This window comes from Podarcis raffonei, chromosome 3 (genome assembly GCF_027172205.1).
Source record: "Podarcis raffonei isolate rPodRaf1 chromosome 3, rPodRaf1.pri, whole genome shotgun sequence".
NCBI classification, from domain to species: Eukaryota; Metazoa; Chordata; class Lepidosauria; order Squamata; family Lacertidae; genus Podarcis; species Podarcis raffonei.
Genome location: NC_070604.1, coordinates 123,695,568 through 123,709,886, shown reverse-complemented (window position 1 = coordinate 123,709,886; position 14,319 = coordinate 123,695,568).

Here is a 14,319-nt window from a genome sequence, read left to right as displayed (position 1 = left end):
CCATCTCCTGTTCTCTGGCCAGTCAGCTCTCTGCTCCCCGCAGCCAATCCCTATCCAAAAATCTTCCTGTGTCCTGGAGGCCCCTCCCACCTGAAAACCCCTCCCTTTGCCATGGGGCCAATCCAGCCAAAGTACAGAACTATAGCTGGGCTCCTGCTGTGGTCGGCCAACAGCCTGGTAGACCTCTCAGAATCATGCCTCTATTCTGAGCATGCTCAGAGCGGTTTCCTTAAAGGCTCCACCTATGCAGAGCTCCACACCTTCCAGAGGCACCACCTTCTTAAGCACCTTGGGGCAGCGGCGTAGCGTGGGTTGTCAGCACCTGGGGCAAGGCAAGTAATTTGCACCCCCTAACCCCTAACCATGATCACTGCAGATGGTGACAGCAGCCACGAAATTAAAAGACGCCTGCTTCTTGGGAGAAGGGCAATGACAGGCCTAGACAGCATCTTGAGAAGTAGAGACGTCACCTTGCCAATAAAGGTCCGTATAGTTAAAGCCATGGTTTTCCCAGTAGTGATGTATGGAAGTGAGAGCTGGACCATAAAGAAGGCTGATCGCCGAAGAATTGATGCTTTTGAATTCTGGTGCTGGAGGAGACTCTTGAGAGTCCCATGGACTGCAAGAAGATCAAACCTATCCATTCTGAAGGAAATCAGCCCTGAGTGCTCACTGGAAGGACAGATCCTGAAGCTGAGGCTGCAAGACTTTGGCCACCTCATGAGAAGACTCCCTGGAGAAGACACTGATGCTGGGAAAGATGGAGGGCACAAGGAGAAGGGGATGACAGAGGATGAGACGGTTGGACAGTGTTCTCGAAGCTACCAGCATGAGTTTGACCAAACTGCGGGAGGCAGTGGAAGACAGAAGTGCCTGGCGTGCTCTGGTCCAGGGGGTCACGAAGAGGCGGACACGACTAAACGACTAAACAACAACAACAACAACAACCCCTAACCTGCCGCCGCTGCCAGCTTCTTCTTGCTGCTGCCTGCTCTGGTCTGGTGTGGTTCTCTCCCGCGCTCAGCGCTGCGCTGGGCGGCCGCTGCACTGTCCCTCCCCCAGATAGTCCCTCGCTCTCTCTCCGCACCGCACACCTGGCACCCACCCCCTCCACAGTGGGCGGCGACCCGGCGGCTCGGCTCGGATTCGCACAGCCAGCACTGCAGTGAGAGAGAGTGAGTGAGCCAGGTAGGGGCAGAGAGCTGCGAGTGCGAGCGCCCCCCCCAGATGTTGCGCCCGGTGCCGCCGGCCCCCCCCTGCACCCCCCACGCTACGCCACTGCCTTGGGGAGCCCAGATGTCCTGATGTCGCAATCTCGTGTGACGTTCTGATGTTGCCCTATGCCCGGCCTCAGCGATGGGGGGTCGGCACCAGGTGGGCAGCAGGAAGTGCTTTCTACTTTGAGCCTTGTAATTGTTCTGTGATCTTGTGTGAGAGGGAGGGAGATGCCACATAGAGTAGATGAGTTGAATACAGCAGCTTTGATGAGGTTCCCAGGAATGCAGAGGCTCCCCAGAAACTTGGCAGAGCAGATTGAAAGCATTTTTTGGGGGGGTGGGGGCTCAGCTCTGGAACAAAGGAAGAAAGACCATTATGCAGTTATTTCAATCTAGCCAGTTCTCAGAAGAAACTGAAGGCAGATAGAAAATGAAACTGCACGCAATATTAAAATACATTGTACTTCCCATTCTTAACCCCAGACAGAAAGTTAATGTAAAAAGAGCGGGAGGAAAATAATCTACAGCTGTCAAACTAAATGAAGAAGAGTCGTAAGTTAGGGGAATATTTTGTCAAAAACTTTAGACTCCTTCCTTCCTTCCTTCCTTCCTTCCTTCCTTCCTTCCTTCCTTCCTTTCCAGGTGCCTGAAACATAAAGGGATGGGGGCCCTGCACACCTCGACTGGACGGGGACCACCACCACAACAGAAAAAGCCCTGGGCCATGACACTTGCCAGCCACGCTGGGTGGAGTTCAAGGGTCCATCAAATATAAAGGCTGGTTATTGGAGTCTACGGGGAGGGTCACCTCCAGGAAGCTGCTCTTACTGGTTCCCAGCAGGGCCTGAGACATAGAGGGCTTTGATGTCAGCCGCGTGATGCAGCAGCAAAAAAGCAAATGCAATTCTCAGCTGCATCAACAGAAGTCTAGCGTCCAGGACCAGGGAAGTCATAGTAGAGTGGCGCCTTGGTTCTCAAACGCCTTGGTATTCAAACAATTTAGAACCCAAACACTGCAAACCCAGAAGTAAGTGTTTCCATTTGCGAACTTTTTTTGGAAGCCGAACATGCTCCGTTTTGAGTGTCACGCTGAGGTCTGTCTGTCTGTGCTATTTATTTTGTGTTTTTGTGGCTCTTTTGTTTGTGTGACTGTGTGGAACCCAGTTGAGCTACTGACTGACTGATTGTGTGACTGCACTACATTGTTTATTGCTTTCATCTTATGGATCAATGGTCTCGTTAGATCGTAAAATTCATGTTAAATGGCTGTTTTAGGGGTTGTTTTCAAAAGTGTGGAATGGATTAATCCATTTTGCGTTACTTTCTATGGGAAAGTGTGCCTTGGTTTTGGAACTGACTTCCGGAACAGATTAAGTTTGAGAACATTGTACACAGGTTGTACATTGACAATAAAGGTACTATTATTATTATTATTATTATTATTATTATTATTATTATTCTGCCTTGGTCAGACCTTGCCTGGAGTTCCATATCTCTTCTGGGCTCCCAGTTTAAGATAAGGTTACCAGATTTTTTCCAATGAATCTGAGGACACTTATTGTTTGCTACGTACATGTGAATGCTGAGAAAGCAGTCAGTCCAGGGACTGTCCCCGGGAAACGGGGACGTCTGGTAACCTTAGCTTAAGAAGGATGTTGAGAGGCTAGAAGGGGTGCAGAGGAGGGGGGCCAAGATGATCAAGGGTCTGGAAACTAAGCCGTGTGAGGAATAGTTGAGGGGGGGCCCTGTCCTTTCCAGGTCTGAGTCCTCTTTTTTTCCACCTGGGAGCTTTAAAGCACAGACCTGTGTCTGGAAAGTGTGGATCAGCCATGCCTGGAGTTTGGGATGTTTAGCCTGGAGGAGAGGAGACTGCAAGAAGATATGATGGGCATCTTCAACTATCTGAAGGGCCATCTCATGGAAGAGGGAGCAAGCGCCAGAGGGTAGGACCTTGAGAGCCAGTGTGGAGTAGTGGTTAAGAGCGGTGGACTCGTAATCTGGTGAACCGGGTTCGCTTCCCTGCTCCTCCACATGCAGCTGCTGGGTGACCCTGGGCCAGTCACACTTCTCGAAGTCTCTCAGCCCCACTCACCTCACAGAGTGTTTGTTGTGGGGGAGGAAGGGAAAGGAGAATGTCAGCCGCTTTGAGACCCCTTAGGGGAGTGATAAAGCGGGATATCAAATCCAAACTCCTCCTCCCCCCAGCTTTTCAATTCTATGATTTGAACTGAGCTTGAAAATGAATGGGCATCGTAAGGTAGGAATACCCAGCTCTGGTCAGCTGCACCGCAGCTGCTGCTGCTGCTTGCACTCTTTGCCGTTTCTGGACACTTTTCAAGGGCAGCCCCACAGAGAGGTGTTCTGATAGTTTAATCTGGGAGTCACTGGGGGACGCATAACAGAAGGGTCATCGCGAACCAGGTGAAGTCAGAAAAAGACGCCACCTGTTCATCTAGCCAGATCTCTGGATCAAGGATCCCCCTGAGAGATCTGAATCCGATCTTTTGGGACTGAGTGGATCCTCAGCTAAGACACCCACCTGGAGAGATCAAATAGTTCCAGGGCAGACACAGAGTGCATTCCTCTCCTCTCGCTGCCCATCAGGTTATTGTTGTTGCTTCCTAACAGAGAGCCTGCACTAGTTTTATTTTTAAGAAAAGTCACTTTGGGTGGGATTTGGGTGGCAGAGAGAAGCTGTGGCTGCTGGGGGGGGGCAGGGAGGCTCTCCAAGCAGTTTTTCTTACCCAAAAATAAAGGCGTGGGAGACTCGGTGACACATGCTGGCACATAACGCATGGTTAGCCTTTAAGAAACTGCCTTGAAGTGCCCACACAGGAGGAGGAGGGGTCCGGATCAAAGGATGACATTTGTGGGCAGCTGGGACACCAGCCCCTCTTTCCGGGAGGCGTGAGGACGGGGCCGGAGTCCTCTGAACGCAGCTTTTGCTGCCACGGGGCTCAGAGCGAGGCAGCCACTGTTTTTGGAGCAGGGGAAACGGACCAGACCTGAGAGCACCAGATGCAGCCTCACTGGCTCAAAAACGCTGGGACCTGAAGACATTCAGTGAAGATTCGAGAGAGATGAATGAAAGTCCTCCGTCACGAATGCATAGTTCAGCTGTGGAACTCCCTCCCACATGGCCACCAACCTGGATAGCTTTAAAAGACAAATTCATGGAGGAGAAGGATCTCAATGTCTCTGCTCTGCCTCCATGGTCAGAAAACCGCAGGAAACCGCATGACGGCAGTGGAAGCTTTTCAGAGCAGCAGGTGTTGCATTTCTTTGAGCCAAAGGGGAGCAGGGCTTTTTTTGAACCTCTCTTGCAAAAACCGTCTTGGACTTGGGAAGAGACAGGGGCCTGCTAGCCGAGTGGCCCTTCTGCTAGCTCTGCATGTATTATCTCAGCTCTGATGCCTCTCAGAAGGCCTGCCCCCCCCCCCCGTCCAAGCCCTGCCCCACTTTGCTGTGATGACTTCCCAGAGGCCCTGCGTTTGCCCGACAGTTTAGCCCCATAAGCCAGAGGCTGCATTCCTGCGCCATCAATCATTAATGGGCTGCGCCAGGAGGGAGGGTCCCAAGGTGGGAAAGGGAGGGGGGCAGGTCACCCGCACAGCCTGAAAGTGAAGGGAGAATTCATTTTATGGTGATGGATGGGAGCCCAGGGAGCAGACGCCACAACGCCTAGCCCTGAATGGGGCGGACAAGGAAGAGGCTCATTAGCGCTGACCTGGGTCCCAGAGGGCACTGGGGGGGCTGTCATGGTCCGCATGGCATGGCAGGGGCGAAGGGGCAGCCAGGCGGTGCTCTGGGTGTCCGACCAATTACTGGGCATGGAGGGGAAGCCAACATAGGACTCCCTCTAAGCCAGGAGACTTGGCAGCAGGCCTTGATGCCCTCTGTATTATATTGGGGGCCCCCAGACACCCCCTTTCCCCTCTGTTAGAGCACGGGGTCTCGCCCTGGACATGAGATTCTGCAAGTGGTCATGGTGACATTTTGGGAGGAGTGGGACTTGGGGCCACTAGCTGGGATGGGGGCAGAGAATGCGGGCAGGATGTTCTGCTGGTGCCACCTGCAAGCTGACTGTCGCCCAGAACAAGGCAGAGGGATGGGCGAGGGGAGGAGAGCAAGTCCTGGGTGCCCAGGGTTTGGGGAGGGGGGAGAACATACAGTCACACCTCATGTTACGTTTGCTTCAGGTTGAGCATTTTCAGGTTGCGTCCTGTGGCGACCCAGAAGTACTGGAAAGGGTTGCTTCCGGGTTTCACCGCTTGCGCATGCGCAGACGTGCAAAATGACATCACGCGCATGCGCAGAAGCGGTGAATCGCGACTTGCTCACGCGCAGTACGTTCTGCTCATGTTGCGAACGGGCCTCCAGAACGGATCCCGTTCGCAACCAGAGGTACCACTTTACAGTGGTACCTCGGGTTACAAACTTAATTTGTTCTGGAAGTCTGTTCTTAACCTGAAACTGTTCTTAACCTGAGACACCACTTTAGCTAATGGGGCCTCCCGCTGCTGCCGTGCTGCCGGCACACGATTTCCGTTCTCATCCTGGGGCAATGTTCTCAACCTGAGGTAACTACTTCTGGGTTAGCAGAGTTTGTAACCTGAAGTGTTTGTAACCTGAAGTGTTTGTCACCTGAAGTACCACTGCACTGGGAGGGAGCCCAGAGTCACAAAGAAGTCACTCAGGGTCTTTCTTGCCGCTGAGAAAATACAGTGGACGCTCGGGTTGTGAATGTGATCCATGTGGGATGCATGTTTGCAACCTGCAGCGTTCGCAACCCGTGTCTGCGCATGCACAGGTTGCAATTCGGTGCTAGTGCGCATGCGCAAAGCGCGATTTAGCGCTTCTGAGCATGCACGACTGCCGAAACCTGGAAGTAACCCATTCCGGTACGTCCGGGTTTCGGCAGTCAGCAACCCGAAAAAACGCAACCTGAAGCAGACACATTGTGAGGTATGACTGTAGATGGATCCTACCCCAGAGATGGAAAGAAGAAAAAGTACTGACCAGAGAAGAGCGTCAGACCAAGCTGGAGGAATATGCCAAAATGGCAAGACTGACGGGAAAGATCAGAAACCGGGAAGATCAAGTATTTCTAAAAGGCTGGAATAATTTTTTAACATGTTTGAGAGAAACTCTGAACATTTGAAAACATTGGCAGGAATAGAAAGACACTTGTAAAAATAGAAGCCACAGAGAGAAGGAAGGAGGTTTCAAGGTTTGAAAGAAGCGCTTTTTATTTTTGGAAATGTTATGTTTGTTGTGTATAACTTTTATGTAAAACCAATACAAAATTATTATTTTTTTAAAGAAAGAAAAGAGTTGGATCAGCTCACTTCCTCTCTGCACCTGAAGGCAGGCTGCTGTTCTCACGGAAGGAAAGTCAACAGGTGCCTTTGGTAAATAGGAGACGTATTCTGTGGCTCAGTAAACAGAGAGGAGACCCTCTTCCGACAGAGAAGGTGAAGGAAAGCAAGGAGGGCGCCTGGGGGGCATCTTCTGGGAAAGAGGTCTGGGAGGAGGCCACAGATTCTTCCTCCCTTTGGGTACCCAACACAGGGGCCAGAGAGAGAGAAAACTCCTGTTGGCACCACCACGAGGGGGGGGGGATTAAAAGGGGAAGGGGGGCACCTCTAAGGAAGGCTGGGAGGTCAGGGGTTCACAATGCAGAGGAGTGGGCAGGCTGAGGAGGAGGTAGCAGATGCCACCCGTCAGGGGGCAGAGCCCACCATCACCCACCCAGGACTAGGGACACTCTTCATCCTCAGTGCTGGGGGGGGGTCCAGCCCCTAGGAAAGGTCACCACTTCTGTTGGGGGCAGCTCTTGACTGTGACCCCTGACCTCTGGTGTCAAAGGGCATTAGGCAATTGTTTCCCCCCCTCTGTGGGGAGGGGGGCCATCACCTACTTTCAATTACCGATTCCCACATTGCAGGGGGTTGGACTGGAGGACCCTGGGGGGGGGAGTCTCTTCCAAAAATTCATCTCTGGTTGGAAGGTGGAGCACTCTCATCCCATCACCCTACAAAGGGGGTCTCCCTTGGTAGTTTTTAAGGGGGGGTTGGAGGGCCACCTGTCAGGGTTCCTTGAGTGTGGCCCCAGCATTGCAAGGGGTCAGACTAGATGGGCTTTGGGGGTCCCTTCCAGCTCTACAATTCTATGGTTCTAGGAGAAATGGGGAGAAGGGAGAGGCCCACATCTGTGGGATCAGCAGGTGGGTTTTCTGTTGGTTGGCATTGCAAACAAAGGGGTACCCTGAGTAGGGTCCAGTCAGTGCCCCATTGAAAGCAGAATGCTGGGGGTGGACATGAAACAGTTTTGGGAACAGGTTTATAATGAATGGAAAAAGATATTTAAATACACTTTCCCAAAAAAGCCGGAAGCTTTCTTGCTAGGCTTGATGGGAGAGGAAATAGAAAAGGCAGTTCAAAGGTTATTTATGTATGCTACAACTGCTGCCAGAACTTTGTGAGCCCCAAAATGGAAAGTACCAGAATTACGAAAAGTACCAGACGAAGAGGGTGGATTATGCAGAATTAGCAAAACTGACCTGTAGAATCCGAAATCAGGAGGAAGCAAAATTCCAAAAAGATTGGAGTAAATTTATGGAGTACATAAATAATAACTGTAGAAATTTGAAGACTCTGGCAGGACTGAAATAAATCTTACGATGTAGATAGGATTGGGTACAATAAGAAACTGTGGAAAAGTAACTGACATAAGAAAACCTGTTGAAGGGAGGGAAGGAAGTCAATGCTCAGCAGAGTGTGGGGAAAAAATGTGGGTAAATGATGGTTGAATTTTACTGTATTTTGTTTGTTTGTATTAAATGAAACTTTTTTGAATTCTGGTGCTGGAGGAGACTCTTGAGAGTCCCATGAACTGCAAGAAGATCAAACCTCTCCATTCTGAAGGAAATCAGCCCTGAGTGCTCACTGGAAGGACAGATCGTGAAACTTTTGGCAACCTCATGAGAAGACTCCCTGGAAAAGACCCTGATGTTGGGAAAGATGGAGGGCACAAGGAGAAGGGGACGACAGAGGACGAGATGGCGGGACAGTGTTCTCGAAGCTACCAGCATGAGTTAGACCAAATTGCGGGAGGCAGTGGAAGACAGGAGTGCCTGGCGTGCTCTGGTCCAGGGGGTCACGAAGAGGTGGACATGACTAAACGACTAAACAACAACAACAACATTAAATGAAACACCAATAAAAAGCTTTAAAAGAAAGAAAAGAAAGCAGAATACTGGGGTGGGGGCACAGACCCCCCCAGTCGGTGCCCCAGGCAGAGGGGATCCTGCATCCACACTGCACCCCCCTTCCAACTCCGCTCCTGCCAGACCAGATTGGCAGCGTGGCGAGTTTGCCCCTTGAAGAGAGGATCTGGATGTGCCAGGCCTCTGGCCTCGCGCTCCGCCTGCCCCCTCTGACATGCCCCCCTCCCGGCTCCCTTTTGCCATTGATTGCGGTGCCCTCCCTGCGAAGGGTTAAATGACCCAGCAAGGGGAAGGATGCCCCCCTCCCTCCCGCTTCCTGCTGGCAAGAGAGTGAGCCCCCAGGGGACCTTGTGGGGTCATTAAGCTCCCTTTGGGGAAGGGGCCATCTGATGGGGTCTTCAATAGGGGCTGATCCCTGCTCCTTTGGGTTGGGGGTAATTGGGTTTAAGCACCAAACTAATGAGGTGTGAAAACATTTGCACACACAGAATAAACAGAGGGGGCGAGGAAGCCCCGGAAGGAGGGGGGAAGGAAGGAGCAGGCACTCCTGGGAGGAGGAGGAACCTAAGAACAGCCTGCAGAATCAGGTCCAGTGGCCCATCTAGTCCAGACTCCTGTTCAAACACCAGCAATCAGGATTCGAACACAAGAGCCATTTCCCCTCCTGCAACTGGGATTCAGAAACATTGCATTGCTGCCTCTGACTGTGGAGGCAAAGCAGAGCTATCTCGCCTTTTGCATGAATTGGCCTCATTCTCTTTAAACGCACCCAAGTTGGTGGCCCTCGCTGTCTCCTGTGGGAGGGAGTTCCGCAGGCAATGTGCTGCATGATGAAGGACTTCCTTTGTCCCAAATCTTCCATCGTTCAGCTTCTTTTTTAAAAATACATTTTTATTAGTTTTTAACATATGAATTAACATTCATACAACAAAGCTTCACATCTTATACAAGATTTTTTGGACTTCCGTCAACACCTCTGATGATTTTCCGTCCTTATCACTTATTATGCATTTCTTAATTTCATATTACCTTTAATTATCTTTAACTAACAATTCTCCTCATTGTCTTTTTTGCAATATTCCAAATAATTCACCTTACCAAACCGCTTGAAAACCTACTGGCGTGATCCGTTCATCACAATTACTTTTCAAATAGTCCGTAAATTAACTCCAGTCTTCTGAGAATCTCTGATCCCGCAGGTTTCGAATCCTTCCTGTTAGTTTACCTAATTCTGCATAGTCCACTTCCATCGTTCAGCTTCATGGGATGCCCACAAGTTCCTCAGGCCCCCTGGCCCAGCCCTGCCGCCCAGTTTCTCCACCTCAGCCCAGTCAGGCTCAGCTGGGGGCCCCTCTCCCAGCTGGACCATTCAGGGGGCCTCCTGCGTTGCCACCTGACTTCGCTCACCCCACTTTCCTCAGCCGGACTCTGCACCCCTTTTCCTGATTCACACAACCACTTTGAAAAAGTGGAGGGGAGGTGGCAAACAGAGATCAGTGCCCACCCTAGTTTTCTGACTGCATTTTGTTTTAACCAGTTGCAATGTTGTGTTTTTATATTGTTATAACAAGCCCCGGGACCTCATGGCGAGAGGCAGGGAAGGAATTTGATAATAAATAAGATGAAATAAATCAGGCTAGGAATTCAACACCTGCAGGAGGGCAGGAGGTTGTCTTAGGAGACCATTTTGGGAAAAGGCTGTAGCTCACCGGAAGAGCATCTGCCTGGCCTGCAGGGGGTCCCGGGTTCAATCCTGCTGGCCTCTCCAGGCAGGGCTGGGAGAGACTGCTGCCTGGAACCCCAGATGGACAAAGGATCTGACTCAGGAGAAGGCAGTTCCTAATTCTCACCTATGCCCTTGTTCTTCTTCTGCGCACCTGGAGCGATCCAGGCAGGGGAAGGTGGCTCAGGTGCAAGAGACGTTGGGAGGCAGTTGCTGCCCATTTCCCCTCACGCAGCATCTGCTGCTGCCTTGAGCTCCTCCTGCCTGGGATTATTTAATTGCAATTCCTGCACTGCAGGGGGGGTTGGCTAGAGGACCCTTGGGGTGCCTTTCAACTCCACAGTTTTCAATAATAATAATTTATGCCCCACTCATCTGGGTGGCTCCCAATAGAACATTAAAACACAATAAAACATCAAACATTGAAAGCTTCCCTAAAGAGGGCCACCTTCAGATGTCTTCTAAAAGTCTGGTAGTTGTTTATCTTTTTGACATCTGATGGGAGGGCGTTCCACAGGGCGGGTGCCACTACCGAGAAGGCCCTCTGCCTGGTTCCAGGTAACTTGGCTTCTTGCAGCGAGGGAACCGCCAGAAGGCCCTCAGCGCTGGACCCTGGTGTCTGGGGCGGAGAGGCTCCTTCAGGTCTACTGGGCCTTTGAGGCTGTTTAGGGCTTTCAAGGTCAGCACCAACACTTTGAACTGTGCTCAGAAACGTCCAATGGGAGAAAGGCAGGGAAAGCAACATCATAAACAAACACACCTTTAAGCCAACTAACTAACTAATGGGAGTTCCCCGCTTCTGCATGGTCCGCCTGTGCTGAGACTTCCAGGGCATCAGTTGCCAGCAGACACAAAGTGCCAGGAAGAGGGACTGCAGATCCGAATTTGGCACGGCAAATCCATGGGCTCAGTCGTGGGGCAAAGCCCTCATGCCCCAGCCCAGGCGGGGTTGGCACCACGCAGAGCTGCCCTCTCTGACCTTTGACCCGGGAGCCGCCGCCAAATCCGCTCAGATTAGCGACAGGTTGCCCTTTGACCTCCCCGTTTGCTGGCCTGCTGTTCCTGGCCCCAACAGGCCAGGGGGACCGCCAGGCTGTTGCTTGCTTCCCGGGGCTGCTAATGACAGCTAATAGCTCCACTATTCTGGACTCCGCCGGCAGCATAGCTGGACCCCGCCAGCAGCGATCCTACCCAGCCACCTGGGCCTGCAGCGTGAAGCCCTTGGGCTCCCTGTGGCTGCAGTTACAGCTGTCTCCAAAAGGCAAAAGCTGGGCAGGATAGAGCTGGAAGGGACCCCAGCGGTCATCTAGTCCAGCCCCCTGCAATGCAGGAATCCCAACTAAATCATCCGGGACAGAGGAAGCCTCAAAGCAGTTCTTCCTGGGGATTTGTAAACAGCAGGACCACCAGCCCAAGCAGTGGGGCTCCTCTCCCAAAAGGGGGCCAGCAGGGATGGCTGCTTCAGACATGGCTGAGATCAACAGCCTCCACTCGCTGACCCAACCTGGCTCTTGGTGGCATCATCCTTTCAGAGGCAGCAGGGATGTTCCGTGGCACAACGGCAGGGCCCTGCCAGATCATAACAGCCTGCTGGACCCCCTCACACAGCTTTCTTTTGCCTTTGGAAGTCCTTGTTTATTCAGTGCGTAGTTAAACTGTGGAACTCACCGCTGGAGGAGGCAGGAATGGCTTGGAAAGAGGATGAGACAAATTCATGTGGTTTCCCACCACTGGCATTCAACAGCTTCAAAGCCCAGCAAGAGCATTTCCTGCGTAAAAAGGGACCCTACCGGCTGCCAGGCAAAGTCTCCACCTGCCTTCCCAAACCCGTCTGGCTGATTGAGGCTGGAGTCCCAAAGGGAGCCACACTGAGGAAGGCTGGAGCAAGAGTGGGAGAGGTGGGGCAGGGGAGATGGGCCATGGCTGGTGGGCTCCTCCTGGCATCTCATCGCCCGTCTTCATCAGGGCCAGACCCCTGGTCCTCTCTGCCTGTTGGGTGGTGAAGTGGATGCTACATGTGGACATCAGAGAAGTGGCCAAACCCTGGAGACACTCCCCCACCTGCCGAGGCTTGAGGTGCCACTTCGATTTTGAAAAATCCCAGAGACCAACCCAAATGTCACAAATTGTCATTTTGCTCACCAGGGCAAGACGGTTTGAGAATATTATACCGATCCTGGACCGGCTGCACTGGCTGCCAATTAGCTTCTGGGCCCAATCCAAAGTGCTGGTTTTGACCTACAAAGCCTTAAACAGTTCAGGACCACAAAACCTCAAGGACCACCTCTTTCTATATGAACCTACCCAGACCCTGAGATAATCTTCTGAGGCCTTTCTTTGAGTGTCTCCTCCATGAGAGGTCCGGAGGGTGACAACACAAGAACGGGGCCTTTTCTGCAGTGGCTCCATCTGTGGAATGCTCTCCCCAGGGAGTCTCAGTTGGTACCTTCATTATTCACCTTTAGGCACCAGACAAAAGCATTCCTCTTCTACCAGGCCTTTGGCTGTCAAACACTTGATGGCCTTTAAAATGTGTGTGTGGGGGGGAAGTTGCCTTTTTTATTATTATGTTATGCATTTTGTGTTTTTATGTTGTAAACTGCCCTGTGATATTTGAATGAAAGCAGTATATAAATTGATGCTGCTGCTGTTGTTGTTAATAATAACAATAACAGTAACAGTAATAATAAGAGTGTTATGAGTTTGGCTATGTGTATGCCAGCCCCCTCTAATCCCTGGATCCAGCAAGTGTTAAAAGCTAATCAAGCCTTCTAATTCCTGGAATAGCCAAGCTGGCTTGCTGGTGAGGTGATGGGGATTAAGGGTCTGGGTGTGAGATGCCAAATGGGTGGAGCCCCTCCCTCAACAGGCAAACCAGAGCTGAGAGCAGAGAGTAGCAGTGAGGTGAGCTAGAGGAAAAACAGCAAGCTGGAGAGGGAGTCAGAGCAACATTTGATTTCTGTTGGAAGCCAAGGCTATGGTTATGGGAGAAAGAAGACCCTTTTGGGGGTGTTGATGCTGTGAAGCCCTCCATCGTAGACTCAGGTTGTATATGTGTAAATAAGCCATATATTACCTTCCCGCCAGAGCGGTACCTATTTATCTACTTGCACTTTGACATGCTTTCGAACTGCCAGGTTGGCAGGAGCTGGGACCGAGCAACGGGAGCTCACCACATCGCGGGGATTCGAACCAAAGACCTTCTGATCGGCAAGCCCAAGAGGCTCAGTGGTTTAACGCACAGCGCCACCCACATCACCTTGAGACTCCTTAGGTAAAGGTAAAGAGACCCCTGACCATTAGGTCCAGTCATGGCCGACTCTGGGGTTGTGGCGCTCATCTCGCTTTATTGGTCAAGGGAGCCGGCGTACAGCTTCCGGGTCATGTGGCCAGCAGGACTAAGCCGCTTCTGGTGAGGTGAACCAGAGCAGCACCCGGAAACACCATTTACCTTCCTACCGGAGTGGTACCTATTTATCTACTTGTACTTTGACGTGCTTTCAAACTGCTAGGTGGGCAGGAGCAGGGACCGAGCAACGGGAAGCTCACCCCGTCATGGGGATTCGAACCGCCGACCTTCTGATCGGCAAGCCCAAGAGGCTCTGTGGTTTAGACCACAGCGCCACCCACGTCCCCAGGTATAAAGTACATGCCTATAAAATTGCTCTCATGGGGGGGGAGAGGTCCCTACATTCTCCCTGCCTTGCCCCAGACGCACCAGGACTGGATGGCAACCTGTGGCAGGAAGGGCAGGCCAGCCCCCTCTCCTCCTCTCGGACCAGATGGGGCTCTAGAATTAATACCCCCACCCCCATTTGTCCATCTCCAGAGGTAGCCTGACCCCTTCACCTTCCCTGCTCCCTGCTGACCCCAGCGCCCCAGGAGGAGCCCAGGCCTCCCTTGACCCTCCGAGTCGGCCGCCAGCCTCATTAGGTGCCGACACACACAGGCTCAATGACTCCGCGGGGGATCTTTGTGGCGTCCCTCATTATCCGGCCAGGACAAACAGGGCTCTGGGCCTTGGCTTTTTCGGGGGTCTGGAGAGGAGCTGCCTGGAGCCAGAAAGGGGAAGAGGAGGAGGAGGAGAGCAGGAGAGGCAGCACAAGGTGTACCAGGGAGCCAGCGGCTGCCCACCGGCTGAGGCCTCTTCC